Raw genomic sequence first — 20214 nt, 5'->3', positions numbered from 1 at the left:
TCCAAACTTTTCCACTAAGCTAGATGAAGCTACATTTGCACAATTTCCACTATCTATAATTAAAGAACACACTTTATCTCCAATGGTGCACCTTGATTGGAAAATGTGGAGTCTTTGCTCTTCTTGAGGAAGAGGCTTGACATGCAAAGCTCTCCTAATAACTAGCAACTCTCCTTCATCAGCTCCTTGTAGAATTTCTTCTTCTTCCTTGTTGGCTTCATCACTTTCATGGCTGGAAACTTCACTTTCTTCTTCTTCTTGAAGAGACTCCTCAATTGCTTGTATGTCCATCAAGGATAAAACTCTTCTATTAGGGCATTCAGCTTGGAAGTGTCCATAACCTTGGCATTTAAAGCACTTTTTGTTGGAGAGGTTGGTCTTCGCCATATTAGGCTTGTCCTTAGTTGGTTCCACCATTTTTTCCTTGCCTTTCTCCTTGGAAGAAGAATCAACAACATTTGTGTAGGATGGGGAACCTTTATGGAAGGTAGTTCCCTTGGTAAAAGATATGCTTTTGTTAGATAATGTCCCTTTGGAGAATGACTTGGAAACCATGCGCTTCATGGCCTTCTTTTGCTTCTCCACTTTAATAGCCAACTTACACACATCTTCAAAAGTGCAATATGGTTGCAATTCTACCATATGAGCAATGTCTTGGTTTAAGCCACCAATGAATCTTGCAATGGTTTGCTCTTTCACTTCCGGCAGCTCACTCCTTATTAATAGCTTCTCAAACTCCCTTATGTAATGCTCTACTCCATCACTTCCTTGCTCAAGGGTGTGTAGCTTGAGGTAAAGATCTTGTTTATGGTTGTCTGGAAGGAATCTTCTCTTCATAAGCTTCTTTAGTTTCTCCCAAGATCTCACTCTCTCTTTACCATCCCTTTCCCTTTGCTTCTTAAGATTTTCCCACCACAAGGATGCATAATCCTTGAATTTCAAGATGGCAAGTTTACATTTCTTCTCATCCGAATAGCCCTTATATTCAAAAACTCTCTCTATAGCATGTAACCAATCAACAAAATCATCCGGACTCATGCTCCCTTCGAATTCCGAAATTTCAATCCTTAAACCCCTATCATCATCCTTTTCTCTCCTAGGTGGCCTCTCTTGCTCTTCCTCACTTGAATAATCATGAAGCATCAATTCCTCCCTATGATGTCTAGGAGGAGGAGGGGAAGGTCTAATATGTCTTCTTGGTTGATGTAGTTGGGTTGGGTGAGGTGGAGGAGGGGGTATTTGGCTTTGTGTTAAAGTTTGGGGCTGTGATAAGGGTGCCCGACTTTGAGTGAGGGTCAAGTCTCTCATCATTTGCATCATTTGATTCATTTGGTCCTTGATGGCCTTAAGTTCTCCTTTGACCTCTTCTTTTCATGCCATGTTGGCAAATTCCCAAGGATGAGGAGGTGAGGAGGATGAGGATGAAGTTCTTTTATGAGACATTTGTGGTAATGGCTAGTAGGTAAAGGTTAATGGTTACAAGTGTTTAGGTTAAGGAAGACTTGTGTTTAAGGCAAATTAAGGTTCTGTGAATAGTAATTTGTAGTGAACAGTGAATTCCGGGGAGGTGAACAGTAGCTCCGGGAGATAAAAATCAGTCAACAAATCACACAAACAACCTAGGATCTGATACCAAATGGTGCATATCCATCAAGGCAATGCAACAATTCACAAACTCAAATCTGGAAATTAATGTTCATATGGCACAGTATCAATTTATCTTTCAATTTTAACCAATCAAATGAACTCCAAATCATACAACGTATAGATCATTGGAAAGGGCATTCAAAGAGCTTTCTAATGATATATAATAGCAATCACAACTCATTCAACAAGGCATTCAAAACTTGTCTCAAATTTTGCTGGCAAAAACTAGAAATTGCAAAATCATACACCGTGAACAGTATCCGAGGCATACAACACACATTCAAATCTTCACACTTTGGATTTCAAGGGTAACAAGAAAATTAACCAAGGCATAAAGGAAAGTTCCACCAACCTTGGGGTCTTCCACCACCAATTCTTCCTCCAAGATGAATTGGATAAAGGAAATGAGAAAAAAGCCAACAAGATTTCCTCAAATTTTCATTCAAAAGCAAAACCAAAACGTTTACAAATAAAGATCCACCCCTTTATATAGGAGGCATGGATGGCAATGATACAATAGTTCCCACAAAAGTCAACTAAAATGGTATGAATTAAGCTAAGCCATTCATTCTAAACCAAGCCCATACATAGTAATTAACTAAAGACAAAAGTTAGTTGCTTTTTTCTTAACTTTAGGAATGATGTTTCCTAACTAAAACAACTAAATTCTAACTTAGTTCCAATGTAACTAAAACCCAATTTTGGGCTCTTTGAGCTTCTCAAAATGATGCTTGGACGTTTGGGCCATTGATGGACTTTAAAAGTTGCACTTTTGGATCAATTGGACCAAGCTATTCATTTGGACCTTGGGTGGATGTGATAAGACTATATCCAAAAGTGGTTTTGGGCCAAAATTGAAGGTGCAATGCTTCCTTTGGCTTGGGATTTGCTAGAACTTTATTCTTCTTGGCTTCAAAGGTTGCATGGAGACTTAAGGATGGCTTGGAACCCAAAAATGATAATGGAGCTACGTATACATCATCCTCCCCGGGTTGAGAAGGATTTGCCCTCAAATCCTCAAGATGGCTACCTTCCACTTGCTGACCATTCATAAACAAGCTCTCTTTCTTGACTTCTTTTCCCTTAGTAGCCTTATGAACTTGTTGTGGACTAAGAGAAGTTAAAGTGATAGTCTTGCCATTGAATTTAAAGGAGTAGGTGTTCTTCTTGCCATCATGCTTCACTTCCCTATCAAATTGCCATGGTCTTCCCAACAACAAGTGACAAGCATCCATAGGAATCACATCACACAAAATCTCATCACTATAATGCTTACCAATGGAGAAGGAAACAAGCACTTGTTTGGCTACTTGGAGGTTGGTCCCATTACTCAACCATTGGATCTTGTATGGTTGAGGATGAGGTATGGTAGGTAATCCAAACTTTTCCACTAAGGTAGATGAAGCTACATTTGTACAACTTCCACTATCTATAATTAAAGAACACACTTTATCTCCAATGGTGCACCTTGATTGGAAAATGTGGAGTCTTTGCTCTTCTTGAGGAAGAGGCTTGACATGCAAAGCTCTCCTAATAACTAGCAACTCTCCTTCATCAGCTCCTTGTAGAATTTCTTCTTCTTCCTTGTTGGCTTCATCACTTTCATGGCTGGAAACTTCACTTTCTTCTTCTTCTTGAAGAGACTCCTCAATTGCTTGTATCTCCATCAAGGATAAAACTCTTCTATTAGGGCATTCAGCTTGGAAGTGTCCATAGCCTTGGCATTTAAAGCACTTTTTGTTGGAGAGGTTGGTCTTCACCATATTAGGCTTGTCCTTAGTTGGTTCCACCATTTTTTCCTTGCCTTTCTCCTTGGAAGAAGAATCAACAACATTTGTGTAGGATGGGGAACCTTTATGGAAGGTAGTTCCCTTGGTAAAAGATATGCTTTTGTTAGATAATGTCCTTTTGGAGAATGACTTGGAAACCATGCGCTTCATGGCCTTCTTTTGCTTCTCCACTTTAATAGCCAACTTACACACATCTTCAAAAGTGCAATATGGTTGCAATTCTACCATATGAGCAATGTCTTGGTTTAAGCCACCAATGAATCTTGCAATGGTTTGCTCTTTCACTTCCGGCAGCTCACTCCTTATTAATAGCTTCTCAAACTCCCTTATGTAATGCTCTACTCCATCACTTCCTTGCTCAAGGGTGTGTAGCTTGAGGTAAAGATCTTGTTTATGGTTGTCTGGAAGGAATCTTTTCTTCATAAGCTTCTTTAGTTTCTCCCAAGATCTCACTCTCTCTTTACCATCCCTTTCCCTTTGCTTCTTAAGATTTTCCCACCACAAGGATGCATAATCCTTGAATTTCAAGATGGCAAGTTTACATTTCTTCTCATCCGAATAGCCTTTATATTCAAAAACTCTCTCTATAGCATGTAACCAATCAACAAAATCATTCGGACTCATGCTCCCTTCGAATTCCGAAATTTCAATCCTTAAACCCCTATCATCATCCTTTTCTCTCCTAGGTGGCCTCTCTTGCTCTTCCTCACTTGAATAATCATGAAGCATCAATTCCTCCCTATGATGTCTAGGAGGAGGAGGGGAAGGTCTAATATGTCTTCTTGGTTGATGTAGTTGGGTTGGGTGAGGTGGAGGAGGGGGTATTTAGCTTTGTGTTAAAGTTTGGGGCTGTGATAAGGGTGCCCGACTTTGAGTGAGGGTCAAGTCTCTCATCATTTGCATCATTTGATTCATTTGGTCCTTGATGGCCTTAAGTTCTCCTTTGACCTCTTCTTTTCATGCCATGTTGGCAAATTCCCAAGGATGAGGAGGTGAGGAGGATGAGGATAAAGTTCTTTTATGGGACATTTGTGGTAATGGCTAGTAGGTAAAGGTTAATGGTTACAAGTGTTTAGGTTAAGGAAGACTTGTGTTTAAGGCAAATTAAGGTTCTGTGAATAGTAATTTGTAGTGAACAGTGAATTCCGGGGAGGTGAACAGTAGCTCCGGGAGATAAAAATCAGTCAACAAATCACACAAACAACCTAGGATCTGATACCAAATGGTGCATATCCATCAAGGCAATGCAACAATTCACAAACTCAAATTTGGAAATTAATGTTCATATGGCACAGTATCAATTTATCTTTCAATTTTAACCAATCAAATGAACTCCAAATCATACAACTTATAGATCATTGGAAAGGGCATTCAAAGAGCTTTCTAATGATATATAATAGCAATCACAACTCATTCAACAAGGCATTCAAAACTTGTCTCAAATTTTGCTGGCAAAAACTAGAAATTGCAAAATCATACACCGTGAACAGTATCCGAGGCATACAACACACATTCAAATCTTCACACTTTGGATTTCAAGGGTAACAAGAAAATTAACCAAGGCATAAAAGAAAGTTCCACTAACCTTGGGGTCTTCCACCACCAATTCTTCCTCCAAGATGAATTGGATAAAGGAAATGAGAAAAAAAGCCAACAAGATTTCCTCAAATTTTCATTCAAAAGCAAAACCAAAACGTTTACAAATAAAGATCCACCCCTTTATATAGGAGGCATGGATGGCAATGATACAATATTTCCCACAAAAGTCAACTAAAATGGTATGAATTAAGCTAAGTCATTCATTCTAAACCAAGCCCATACATAGTAATTAACTAAAGACAAAAGTTAGTTGCTTTTTTCTTAACTTTAGGAATGATGTTTCCTAACTAAAACAACTAAATTCTAACTTAGTTCCAATGTAACTAAAACCCAATTTTGGGCTCTTTGGGCTTCTCAAAATGATGCTTGGACGTTTGGGCCATTGATGGACTTTAAAAGTTGCACTTTTGGATCAATTGGACCAAGCTATTCATTTGGACCTTGGGTGGATGTGATAAGACTATATCCAAAAGTGGTTTTGGGCCAAAATTGAAGGTGCAATGCTTCCTTTGGCTTGGGATTTGCTAGAACTTTATTCTTCTTGGCTTCAAAGGTTGCATGGAGACTTAAGGATGGCTTGGAACCCAAAAATGATAATGGAGCTGCGTATACATCATCCTCCCCGGGTTGAGAAGGATTTGCCCTCAAATCCTCAAGATGGCTACCTTCCACTTGCTGACCATTCATAAACAAGCTCTCTTTCTTGACTTCTTTTCTCTTAGTAGCCTTATGAACTTGTTGTGGACTAAGAGAAGTTAAAGTGATAGTCTTGCCATTGAATTTAAAGGAGTAAGTGTTCCTCTTGCCATCATGCTTCACTTCCCTATCAAATTGCCATGGTCTTCCCAACAACAAGTGACAAGCATCCATAGGAATCACATCACACAAAATCTCATCACTATAATGCTTACCAATGGAGAAGGAAACAAGCACTTGTTTGGCTACTTGGAGGTTGGTCCCATTACTCAACCATTGGATCTTGTATGGTTGAGGATGAGGTATGGTAGGTAATCCAAACTTTTCCACTAAGGTAGATGAAGCTACATTTGCACAACTTCCACTATCTATAATTAAAGAACACACTTTATCTCCAATGGTGCACCTTGATTGGAAAATGTGGAGTCTTTGCTCTTCTTGAGGAAGAGGCTTGACATGCAAAGCTCTCCTAATAACTAGCAACTCTCCTTCATCAGCTCCTTGTAGAATTTCTTTTGTGTAGGATGGGGAACCTTTATGGAAGGTAGTTCCCTTGGTAAAAGATATGCTTTTGTTAGATAATGTCCCTTTGGAGAATGACTTGGAAACCACGCTTCATGGCCTTCTTTTGCTTCTCCACTTTAATAGCCAACTTACACACATCTTCAAAAGTGCAATATGGTTGCAATTCTACCATATGAGCAATGTCTTGGTTTAAGCCACCAATGAATCTTGCAATGGTTTGCTCTTTCACTTCCGGCAGCTCACTCCTTATTAATAGCTTCTCAAACTCCCTTATGTAATGCTCTACTCCATCACTTCCTTGCTTAAGGGTGTGTAGCTTGAGGTAAAGATCTTGTTTATGGTTGTCTGGAAGGAATCTTCTCTTCATAAGCTTCTTTAGTTTCTCCCAAGATCTCACTCTCTCTTTACCATCCCTTTCCCTTTGCTTCTTAAGATTTTCCCACCACAAGGATGCATAATCCTTGAATTTCAAGATGGCAAGTTTACATTTCTTCTCATCCGAATAGCCCTTATATTCAAAAACTCTCTCTATAGCATGTAACCAATCAGCAAAATCATCCGGACTCATGCTCCCTTCGAATTCCGAAATTTCAATCCTTAAACCCCTATCATCATCCTTTTCTCTCCTAGGTGGCCTCTCTTGCTCTTCCTCACTTGAATAATCATGAAGCATCAATTCCTCCCTATGATGTCTAGGAGGAGGAGGGGAAGGTCTAATATGTCTTCTTGGTTGATGTAGTTGGGTTGGGTGAGGTGGAGGAGGGGGTATTTGGCTTTGTGTTAAAGTTTGGGGCTGTGATAAGGGTGCCCAACTTTGAGTGAGGGTCAAGTCTCTCATCATTTGCATCATTTGATTCATTTGGTCCTTGATGGCCTTAAGTTCTCCTTTGACCTCTTCTTTTCATGCCATGTTGACAAATTCCCAAGGATGAGGAGGTGAGGAGGATGAGGATGAAGTTCTTTTATGGGACATTTGTGGTAATGGCTAGTAGGTAAAGGTTAATGGTTACAAGTGTTTAAGGGTTGGAGTGAGTATTGGTAAGTGTTTCGGTTAAGGAAGACTTGTGTTTAAGGCAAATTAAGGTTCTGTGAATAGTAATTTGTAGTGAACAGTGAATTCCGGGGAGGTGAACAGTAGCTCCGGGAGATAAAAATCAGTCAACAAATCACACAAACAACCTAGGATCTGATACCAAATGGTGCATATCCATCAAGGCAATGCAACAATTCACAAACTCAAATCTGGAAATTAATGTTCATACGGCACAATATCAATTTTCTTTCAATTTTAACCAATCAAATGAACTCCAAATCATACAACTTATAGATCATTGGAAAGGGCATTCAAAGAGCTTTCTAATGATATATAATAGCAATCACAACTCATTCAACAAGGCATTCAAAACTTGTCTCAAATTTTGCTGGCAAAAACTAGAAATTGCAAAATCATACACCGTGAACAGTATCCGAGGCATACAACACACATTCAAATCTTCACACTTTGGATTTCAAGGGTAACAAGAAAATTAACCAAGGCATAAAAGAAAGTTCCACTAACCTTGGGGTCTTCCACCACCAATTCTTCCTCCAAGATGAATTGGATAAAGGAAATGAGAAAAAAAGCCAACAAGATTTCCTCAAATTTTCATTCAAAAGCAAAACCAAAACGTTTACAAATAAAGATCCACCCCTTTATATAGGAGGCATGGATGGCAATGATACAATATTTCCCACAAAAGTCAACTAAAATGGTATGAATTAAGCTAAGTCATTCATTCTAAACCAAGCCCATACATAGTAATTAACTAAAGACAAAAGTTAGTTGCTTTTTTCTTAACTTTAGGAATGATGTTTCCTAACTAAAACAACTAAATTCTAACTTAGTTCCAATGTAACTAAAACCCAATTTTGGGCTCTTTGGGCTTCTCAAAATGATGCTTGGACGTTTGGGCCATTGATGGACTTTAAAAGTTGCACTTTTGGATCAATTGGACCAAGCTATTCATTTGGACCTTGGGTGGATGTGATAAGACTATATCCAAAAGTGGTTTTGGGCCAAAATTGAAGGTGCAATGCTTCCTTTGGCTTGGGATTTGCTAGAACTTTATTCTTCTTGGCTTCAAAGGTTGCATGGAGACTTAAGGATGGCTTGGAACCCAAAAATGATAATGGAGCTGCGTATACATCATCCTCCCCGGGTTGAGAAGGATTTGCCCTCAAATCCTCAAGATGGCTACCTTCCACTTGCTGACCATTCATAAACAAGCTCTCTTTCTTGACTTCTTTTCTCTTAGTAGCCTTATGAACTTGTTGTGGACTAAGAGAAGTTAAAGTGATAGTCTTGCCATTGAATTTAAAGGAGTAAGTGTTCCTCTTGCCATCATGCTTCACTTCCCTATCAAATTGCCATGGTCTTCCCAACAACAAGTGACAAGCATCCATAGGAATCACATCACACAAAATCTCATCACTATAATGCTTACCAATGGAGAAGGAAACAAGCACTTGTTTGGCTACTTGGAGGTTGGTCCCATTACTCAACCATTGGATCTTGTATGGTTGAGGATGAGGTATGGTAGGTAATCCAAACTTTTCCACTAAGGTAGATGAAGCTACATTTGCACAACTTCCACTATCTATAATTAAAGAACACACTTTATCTCCAATGGTGCACCTTGATTGGAAAATGTGGAGTCTTTGCTCTTCTTGAGGAAGAGGCTTGACATGCAAAGCTCTCCTAATAACTAGCAACTCTCCTTCATCAGCTCCTTGTAGAATTTCTTTTGTGTAGGATGGGGAACCTTTATGGAAGGTAGTTCCCTTGGTAAAAGATATGCTTTTGTTAGATAATGTCCCTTTGGAGAATGACTTGGAAACCACGCTTCATGGCCTTCTTTTGCTTCTCCACTTTAATAGCCAACTTACACACATCTTCAAAAGTGCAATATGGTTGCAATTCTACCATATGAGCAATGTCTTGGTTTAAGCCACCAATGAATCTTGCAATGGTTTGCTCTTTCACTTCCGGCAGCTCACTCCTTATTAATAGCTTCTCAAACTCCCTTATGTAATGCTCTACTCCATCACTTCCTTGCTTAAGGGTGTGTAGCTTGAGGTAAAGATCTTGTTTATGGTTGTCTGGAAGGAATCTTCTCTTCATAAGCTTCTTTAGTTTCTCCCAAGATCTCACTCTCTCTTTACCATCCCTTTCCCTTTGCTTCTTAAGATTTTCCCACCACAAGGATGCATAATCCTTGAATTTCAAGATGGCAAGTTTACATTTCTTCTCATCCGAATAGCCCTTATATTCAAAAACTCTCTCTATAGCATGTAACCAATCAGCAAAATCATCCGGACTCATGCTCCCTTCGAATTCCGAAATTTCAATCCTTAAACCCCTATCATCATCCTTTTCTCTCCTAGGTGGCCTCTCTTGCTCTTCCTCACTTGAATAATCATGAAGCATCAATTCCTCCCTATGATGTCTAGGAGGAGGAGGGGAAGGTCTAATATGTCTTCTTGGTTGATGTAGTTGGGTTGGGTGAGGTGGAGGAGGGGGTATTTGGCTTTGTGTTAAAGTTTGGGGCTGTGATAAGGGTGCCCAACTTTGAGTGAGGGTCAAGTCTCTCATCATTTGCATCATTTGATTCATTTGGTCCTTGATGGCCTTAAGTTCTCCTTTGACCTCTTCTTTTCATGCCATGTTGACAAATTCCCAAGGATGAGGAGGTGAGGAGGATGAGGATGAAGTTCTTTTATGGGACATTTGTGGTAATGGCTAGTAGGTAAAGGTTAATGGTTACAAGTGTTTAAGGGTTGGAGTGAGTATTGGTAAGTGTTTCGGTTAAGGAAGACTTGTGTTTAAGGCAAATTAAGGTTCTGTGAATAGTAATTTGTAGTGAACAGTGAATTCCGGGGAGGTGAACAGTAGCTCCGGGAGATAAAAATCAGTCAACAAATCACACAAACAACCTAGGATCTGATACCAAATGGTGCATATCCATCAAGGCAATGCAACAATTCACAAACTCAAATCTGGAAATTAATGTTCATACGGCACAGTATCAATTTTCTTTCAATTTTAACCAATCAAATGAACTCCAAATCATACAACTTATAGATCATTGGAAAGGGCATTCAAAGAGCTTTCTAATGATATATAATAGCAATCACAACTCATTCAACAAGGCATTCAAAACTTGTCTCAAATTTTGCTGGCAAAAACTAGAAATTGCAAAATCATACACCGTGAACAGTATCCGAGGCATATAACACACATTCAAATCTTCACACTTTGGATTTCAAGGGTAACAAGAAAATTAACCAAGGCATAAAGGAAAGTTCCACCAACCTTGGGGTCTTCCACCACCAATTCTTCCTCCAAGATGAATTGGATAAAGGAAATGAGAAAAAAGCCAACAAGATTTCCTCAAATTTTCATTCAAAAGCAAAACCAAAACGTTTACAAATAAAGATCCACCCCTTTATATAGGAGGCATGGATGGCAATGATACAATATTTCCCACAAAAGTCAACTAAAATGGTATGAATTAAGCTAAGCCATTCATTCTAAACCAAGCCTATACATAGTAATTAACTAAAGACAAAAGTTAGTTGCTTTTTTCTTAACTTTAGGAATGATGTTTCCTAACTAAAACAACTAAATTCTAACTTAGTTCCAATGTAACTAAAACCCAATTTTGGGCTCTTTGGGCTTCTCAAAATGATGCTTGGACGTTTGGGCCATTGATGGACTTTAAAAGTTGCACTTTTGGATCAATTGGACCAAGCTATTCATTTGGACCTTGGGTGGATGTGATAAGACTATATCCAAAAGTGGTTTTGGGCCAAAATTGAAGGTGCAATGCTTCCTTTGGCTTGGGATTTGCTAGAACTTTATTCTTCTTGGCTTCAAAGGTTGCATGGAGACTTAAGGATGGCTTGGAACCCAAAAATGATAATGGAGCTGCGTATACATCATCCTCCCCGGGTTGACCATTCATAAACAAGCTCTCTTTCTTGACTTCTTTTCCCTTAGTAGCCTTATGAACTTGTTGTGGACTAAGAGAAGTTAAAGTGATAGTCTTGCCATTGAATTTAAAGGAGTAAGTGTTCTTCTTGCCATCATGCTTCACTTCCCTATCAAATTGCCATGGTCTTCCCAACAACAAGTGACAAGCATCCATAGGAATCACATCACACAAAATCTCATCACTATAATGCTTACCAATGGAGAAGGAAACAAGCACTTGTTTGGCTACTTGGAGGTTGGTCCCATTACTCAACCATTGGATCTTGTATGGTTGAGGATGAGGTATGGTAGGTAATCCAAACTTTTCCACTAAGCTAGATGAAGCTACATTTGCACAACTTCCACTATCTATAATTAAAGAACACACTTTATCTCCAATGGTGCACCTTGATTGGAAAATGTGGAGTCTTTGCTCTTCTTGAGGAAGAGGCTTGACATGCAAAGCTCTCCTAATAACTAGCAACTCTCCTTCATCAGCTCCTTGTAGAATTTCTTCTTCTTCCTTGTTGGCTTCATCACTTTCATGGCTGGAAACTTCACTTTCTTCTTCTTCTTGAAGAGACTCCTCAATTGCTTGTATCTCCATCAAGGATAAAACTCTTCTATTAGGGCATTCAGCTTGGAAGTGTCCATAGCCTTGGCATTTAAAGCACTTTTTGTTGGAGAGGTTGGTCTTCACCATATTAGGCTTGTCCTTAGTTGGTTCCACCATTTTTTCCTTGCCTTTCTCCTTGGAAGAAGAATCAACAACATTTGTGTAGGATGGGGAACCTTTATGGAAGGTAGTTCCCTTGGTAAAAGATATGCTTTTGTTAGATAATGTCCCTTTGGAGAATGACTTGGAAACCATGTGCTTCATGGCCTTCTTTTGCTTCTCCACTTTAATAGCCAACTTACACACATCTTCAAAAGTGCAATATGGTTGCAATTCTACCATATGAGCAATGTCTTGGTTTAAGCCACTAATGAATCTTGCAATGGTTTGCTCTTTCACTTCCGGCAGCTCACTCCTTATTAATAGCTTCTCAAACTCCCTTATGTAATGCTCTACTCCATCACTTCCTTGCTTAAGGGTGTGTAGCTTGAGGTAAAGATCTTGTTTATGGTTGTCTGGAAGGAATCTTCTCTTCATAAGCTTCTTTAGTTTCTCCCAAGATCTCACTCTCTCTTTACCATCCTTTTCCCTTTGCTTCTTAAGATTTTCCCACCACAAGGATGCATAATCCTTGAATTTCAAGATGGCAAGTTTACATTTCTTCTCATCCGAATAGCCCTTATATTCAAAAACTCTCTCTATAGCATGTAACCAATCAACAAAGTCATCCGGACTCATGCTCCCTTCGAATTCCGGAATTTCAATCCTTAAACCCCTATCATCATCCTTTTCTCTCCTAGGTGGCCTCTCTTGCTCTTCCTCACTTGAATAATCATGAAACATCAATTCCTCCCTATGATGTCTAGGAGGAGGAGCGGAAGGTCTAATATGTCTTCTTGGTTGATGTAGTTGGGTTGGGTGAGGTGGAGGAGGGGGTATTTGGCTTTGTGTTAAAGTTTGGGGTTGTGATAAGGGTGCCCGACTTTGAGTGAGGGTCAAGTCTCTCATCATTTGCATCATTTGTGGTGCATATCCATCAAGGCAATGCAACAAGTCACAAACTCAAAATCTGGAAATTATTGTTCATAACCCAGCAGCACTTTGGCTTCCAATTTAACCAATCAAATGACTTCCAAAACATACAAATTATAGTTCATTGGAAAGGGCATTCAAAGAGCTTTCTAATGGTATATGATAGCAATCACAATTCAATCAACAAAGCATTCAAAACTTGTTTCAAAGTTTGATGGCAAAATCTGAAAATGGCAAAATTACATACTGTGAACAGTTTCCGGGCATATAACACACATTCACACTTTGGATTTCAAGGGGTAACAAGAAAGTTAACCAAGGCATAAAGGAAATTTCCACCAACCTTGGGGTCTTCCACCACCAATTCTTCCTCCAAGATGAATTGGATAAAGGAAAGAGCAACTAAAGAAAAGCTACAAAGCTACAAAGCTTTACTTGAATTTTTCATTAGCAAAGAAGTCTAGCTTACAAATGAAAATCCACTTTCATATATACAAGAGCAAGTGGCGGCAAAATGGAGCATTAATTTTGACATGGAAGCTTTTCCCTTCATTTAAGCTTAACCATTCATTCAATACTAAGGCCATACTATATTAATTCAAGAAAACAACAAAAAGGGACAACTTTTCCCTAAAAGGTGGAACTATGTCCACCAACTAAAGTTACTTGCTTCCCATTTAGTTGCAATCCAACTAAATGGGCTTCATGGCATCTTGGGCTTCAAGTGGGCTTGGAGTTGGCTTCTTGGACTCATTTAAGTTTCCATTTCATTAAGGCCTTGGATGCAAGTAATGAAATTGCACCCAAAAGTAAAGTTGGGCCAATGTGGAAAAAGCAATGAATCTTTGGGCTTGCATGGAGCTAATTCTTCATTCTCAATGGTGGCTTGAGCCAAATGGAGACTTGATAGAGAATTGGAAGCTAGGGTTGGAGAGGTAGCCGAAAATACATCATCCCCCCGGGTTGGGAAGGACTTGCCCTCAAGTCCTCAAGGTGGCTATCCTCCATGTATGGTGAAAGATCTCCAATGTTGAAGGTGGCCGAGACTCCTCCCATTTCATCCAGAAGATTCACCTTGTATGCATTGTCATTTACCCTCTCAAGCACTTCAAATGGTCCATCAACCCTTGGAGCTAGCTTACTCCTCCTTTTGCTTGGAAATCTCTCTTTTCTCAAATGCACCCAAACCAAGTCACCCGGTTTGAAAATGGATGGCTTTCTATGCTTGTTGATCTTCCTCTTATGAGCTTCATTGGCCTTCATGATTTGAAATTTGATGGTTTCATGGAGCTTCTTCATGGCAGCAGCTTTCTCCTTGGCATCCTTGTGAACTTGCACATCAAGAGGTAAGGAAGTTAGATCCAAAAGAGTTAAGGGATTAAGGCCATAGACTACCTCAAATGGAGAGTGTCCGGTTGTTGCACTTGGACTCCTATTGTAGGAAAATTCAGCTTGAGCAATCTTCAAGTCCCAATCCCTTAAGTGCTTGTTAACCAAAGTCCTCAAGATTGTTCCCAAAGTCCTATTAGTTACTTCGGTTTGACCATCGGTTTGAGGGTGGTGAGAGGTGCTAAACATGAGCTTGGTTCCCATTTTGCTCCATAATGTCCTCCAAAAGTGGCTCAAGAACTTGGTGTCTCTATCCGAAACTATGGTTCTTGGAATTCCATGTAGCTTCACCACTTCCTTGAAGAATAATTCAGCCACCTTGCTAGCATCTTCAGTCTTGGAACAAGGGATGAAGTGGGCCATTTTAGAGAATCTATCTACTACCACCATTATAGCATCCTTTCCCCTTTGAGTTCTTGGAAGAGCCACAATAAAATCCATGCTAAGATCCTCCCATGGCTACTCCGGAATAGGTAAAGGCATGTAAGGACCAGGTTTGAAATGAGACTTGGACCTTTGACATGTGCCACACCTTGCAATAATGGCTTGGACGTCACTCACCATCTTAGGCCAATAGAAATGCTCCTTAAGCATGTCTAAGGTCTTATTTATGCCAAAATGACCTGCTAATCCACCACCATGTGTCTCCCTAATGAGAAGTTCCCTAAAAGAGCTCTTAGGGATGCATAATTTAGCTCCTTTGAAAAGAAAACCATCATGGACAGAATAGTCTTCATATGCCCCTCTAGAACACTTCTTCATGATCTCCCAAAGCTTATCATCTTCATTGTAATATTGTCTCATAAGCTGGAAACCTAGAACTCTTGTATCAAGAATGGATAACAAGTAATGCCTCCTTGAAAGAGCATCCGCAACTATATTGGAAGAACCTTGTTTATATGCTGAAACAAAGGAGAAAGATTGGAGGAATTCCACCCATTTAGCATGCCTTGAACTTATCTTATGTTGGCTACTAAGAAACTTCAAGGCTTGGTGATCGAAATGAAGCACAAATTGTTTAGGCCTTAGGTAATGACTCCAATGATCAAGGGCTCTAACAATTGCATAGAATTCTTTGTCATAGGTGGAGTATCTTCTCTTGGACTCATTCAGCTTCTCACTAAAGTAAGCAATGGGTCTTTTGGCTTGAGTTAGGACTGCCCCAATGCCAACTCCATTTGCATCACATTCCACTTCAAATACCTTATCAAAATCAGGTAGAGCAAGTATGGGGGCTTCACATAACTTCTTTTTAACCTCTTCAAATGCTTTGAAGGCTGCTGTGGACCATTCAAACCCATTTTTCTTCATACATTCAGTGATGGGAGCCATGAGAGTGCTAAAATTAGGCACAAAACGCCTATAAAAAGAAGCAAAGCCATGGAAGCTCCTTACTTCAGTGAGAGTCTTTGGTTGGGGCCAAGTTTTAATGGCATCTACCTTAGATTGATCTACTTGAATGCCATCCTTAGAAACTACATATCCAAGGAACACAACTTGGTCTACAAAGAATTCACACTTCTCTTCTTTTGCATATAACTTATTCTTCCTCAACACATCAAAAACACTTCTCAAATGCAAGACATGATCATCAAGAGTTTTCCTATATACTAATATGTCATCAAAATAAACAACAACAAATGCACCAATGTAAGGTTTGAGTACCTCATTCATAAGCCTCATGAAAGTGCTTGGAGCATTTGAAAGGCCAAAGGGCATAACCAACCATTCATATAAGCCTCCCTTAGTCTTGAAGGCTGTCTTCCATTCATCCCCTTCTTTCATCCTTATTTGATGGTAGCCACTCCTTAGATCAATTTTGGAGAAGACACAAGCACCATGTAACTCATCAAGCATGTCATCAAGTCTAGGGATGGGATACCTATACTTGATGGTTATATTGTTAATGGCTCTACTATCCACACACATCCTATATGAACCATCTTTCTTAGGAACAAGTAGGGCTGGAACGGAACATGGACTCATGCTAGGCTTTACAAAGCCTTTTTCAATCAATTCTTCCACTTGCCCTTGCAACTCTTTAGTCTCCATGAGATTGCATCTATAGGCTGGCTTATTAGGCAATGGTGCACCCGGAACCAAGTCAATTTGATGCTCAATGCCTCTTATAGGAGGGAGGCCGGATGGAAGCTCTAGTGGGAACACATCTTCAAATTCAGCCAAGAGAGATTGAACTAAGGGATGAGCTTCTTTCTTCTCATGTTTGAGCTCCCCTTCAAGTATAAGTAATGCAAAGATAGGTTGCAAACTCAAAAGAGCCCTTTCTACTTGCTGCCCATTCATATACATACTCTCCCTTTTAGCTTCTTTCCCTTTGATAGCCTTGTTAGCTTCTTGGGGACTAAGAGGTAGCAAAGTAATGGTCTTCCCCTTGAATTTGAAGGAATAAGTGTTCTTTTTACCATTATGAGTTACTTCTCTATCAAATTGCCAAGGTCTCCCTAACAACAAATGGCATGCATCCATGGGAACTACATCACACACAATCTCATCTTGGTAATGCTTGCCAATGGAAAAGGAAACAAGTACTTGTTTGGCTACTTGGAGGCTGGTCCCATTGCTCAACCATTGGAGCTTATATGGTTGAGGATGAGGTATGGTAGATAATCCAAGTTTCTCCACTAATATAGATGAAGCCACATTTGCACAACTTCCACTATCTATAATCAAAGAACACACCTTGCCTCCAATGGTGCATCTTGATTGGAAAATTTGGAGCCTTTGTTCCTCATGTGGGAAGGACTTGGAATGCAATGCTCTTCTAATCACCAACATCTCTCCTTCATCAGCCCTTTGCATGACCTCCTCTTCTTCTTCTTCGGCAGCTCCATCTTCATGGCCATAATCTACATTTTCTTCATCTTCTTGAAGAGACTCTTCAATAGCTTGAATCTCCATCAATGACAAAGTTCTTCTATTTGGGCATTCGGCTTGGAAGTGTCCATAGCCTTGACATTTGAAGCACTTTTTATTGGATAGATCAAGTCTTCCCATAATTGGTTTGTTCTTGCTAGGTTCTACCACCTTTTCTTTTCCTTTCTCCTTGGAAGTGATTTCGGCAGCCTTATAGTTGGATGGGGAACCCTTTTGAAAGGTGGTTCCCTTGTGGAAAGGAGGGCTTTTGTAGAATGAAGTCCCCTTGGTGAATGGCTTGGCAACCGTAGACTTCATGGCCTTCTTTTGCTTCTCCACCTTAATAGCTAACTTACAAACATCTTCAAATGTGCAATATGGTTGCAATTCTACCATATGAGCAATGTCTTGGTTTAAACCACCAATGAATCTTGCAATGGTTTGCTCTTTCACTTCCGGCAGCTCACTTCTCATTAATAGCTTCTCAAACTCCCTTATGTAATGCTCTACTCCATCACTTCCTTGCTTAAGGGTGTGTAGCTTGAGGTAAAGATCTTGTTTATGGTTGTCCGGAAGGAATCTTCTCTTCATAAGCTTCTTTAGTTTCTCCCAAGATCTCACTCTCTCTTTACCATCCCTTTCCCTTTGCTTCTTAAGATTTTCCCACCACAAGGATGCATAATCCTTGAATTTCAAGATGGCAAGTTTACATTTCTTCTCATCCGAATAGCCCTTATATTCAAAAACTCTCTCTATGGCATGTAACCAATCAACAAAATCATCCGGACTCATGCTCCCTTCGAATTCCGGAATTTCAATTCTTAAACCCCTATCATCATCCTTTTCTCTCCTAGGTGGCCTTTCTTGTTCTTCCTCACTTGAATAATCATGAAGCATCAATTCCTCCCTATGATGTCTAGGAGGAGGAGGGGAAGGTCTAATATGTCTTCTTGGTTGATGTAGTTGGGTTGGGTGAGGTGGAGGAGGGGGTATTTGGCTTTGTGTTGAAGTTTGGGGCTGTGATAAGGGTGCCCTACTTTGAGTGAGGGTCAAGTCTCTCATCATTTGCATCATTTGATTCATTTGGTCCTTAATGGCCTTAAGTTCTCCTTTAACTTCTTCTTTTAATGCCATGTGGGCAAATTCCCAAGGATGAGGAGGTGAGGAGGATGAGGATGAAGTTCTTTTGTGGGACATTTGTGGTAATGGTTAATGGTTATAAGTGTGTAAGGGTTGGGGTGAGTATTGGTAAGTGTTTAGGTTAAGGAAGACTTGTGTTTTAGGCAAATTAAGGTTCTGTGAACAGTAATTTTGTAGTGAACAGTAAATTTCGGGAGGTGAACAGTAGCTCCGGAGATAAAAATCAGTCAACAAATCACACAAACAACCTAGGATCTGATACCAAATTGTGCATATCCATCAAGGCAATGCAACAATTCACAAACTCAAATCTGGAAATTAATGTTCAAATGGCACAGTATCAATTTATCTTTCAATTTTAACCAATCAAATGAACTCCAAATCATACAACTTATAGATCATTGGAAAGGGCATTCAAAGAGCTTTCTACTGATATATAATAGCAATCACAACTCATTCAACAAGGCATTCAAAACTTGTCTCAAATTTTGCTGGCAAAAACTAGAAATTGCAAAATCATACACTGTGAACAGTATCCGAGGCATACAACACACATTCAAATCTTCACACTTTGGATTTCAAGGGTAACAAGAAAATTAACCAAGGCATAAAGGAAAGTTCCACCAACCTTGGGGTCTTCCACCACCAATTCTTCCTCCAAGATGAATTGGATAAAGGAAATGAGAAAAAAAACCAACAAGATTTCCTCAAATTTTCATTCAAAAGCAAAACCAAAACGTTTACAAATAAAGATCCACCCCTTTATATAGGAGGCATGGATGGCAATGATACAATATTTCCCACAAAAGTCAACTAAAATGGTATGAATTAAGCTAAGCCATTCATTCTAAACCAAGCCCATACATAGTAATTAACTAAAGACAAAAGTTAGTTGCTTTTTTCTTAACTTTAGGAATGATGTTTCCTAACTAAAACAACTAAATTCTAACTTAGTTCCAATGTAACTAAAACCCAATTTTGGGCTCTTTGGGCTTCTCAAAATGATGCTTGGACGTTTGGGCCATTGATGGACTTTAAAAGTTGCACTTTTGGATCAATTGGACCAAGCTATTCATTTGGACCTTGGGTGGATGTGATAAGACTATATCCAAAAGTGGTTTTGGGCCAAAATTGAAGGTGCAATGCTTCCTTTGGCTTGGGATTTGCTAGAACTTTATTCTTCTTGGCTTCAAAGGTTGCATGGAGACTTAAGGATGGCTTGGAATCCAAAAATGATAATGGAGCTGCGTATACATCATCCTCCCCGGGTTGAGAAGGATTTGCCCTCAAATCCTCAAGATGGCTAACTTCCACTTGCTGACCATTCATAAACAAGCTCTCTTACTTGACTTCTTTTCCCTTAGTAGCCTTATGAACTTGTTATGGACTAAGAGAAGTTAAAGTGATAGTCTTGCCATTGAATTTAAAGGAGTAAGTGTTCTTCTTGCCATCATGCTTCACTTCCCTATCAAATTGCCATGGTCTTCCCAACAACAAGTGACAAGCATCCATAGGAATCACATCACACAAAATCTCATCACTATAATGCTTACCAATGGAGAAGGAAACAAGCACTTGTTTGGCTACTTGGAGGTTGGTCCCATTACTCAACCATTGGATCTTGTATGGTTGAGGATGAGGTATGGTAGGTAATCCAAACTTTTCCACTAAGGTAGATGAAGCTACATTGGCACAACTTCCACTATCTATAATTAAATAACACACTTTATCTCCAATGGTGCACCTTGATTGGAAAATGTGGAGTCTTTGCTCTTCTTGAGGAAGAGGCTTGACATGCAAAGCTCTCCTAATAACTAGCAACTCTCCTTCATCAGCTCCTTGTAGAATTTCTTCTTCTTCCTTGTTGGCTTCATCACTTTCATGGCTGGAAACTT

The sequence above is a fragment of the Mangifera indica genome, chromosome 12 (assembly GCF_011075055.1).
Source record: "Mangifera indica cultivar Alphonso chromosome 12, CATAS_Mindica_2.1, whole genome shotgun sequence".
NCBI lineage: Eukaryota > Viridiplantae > Streptophyta > Magnoliopsida > Sapindales > Anacardiaceae > Mangifera > Mangifera indica.
The sequence above is the reverse complement of the archived record's forward strand: the minus strand, read 5'-3'. Positions refer to the sequence as shown.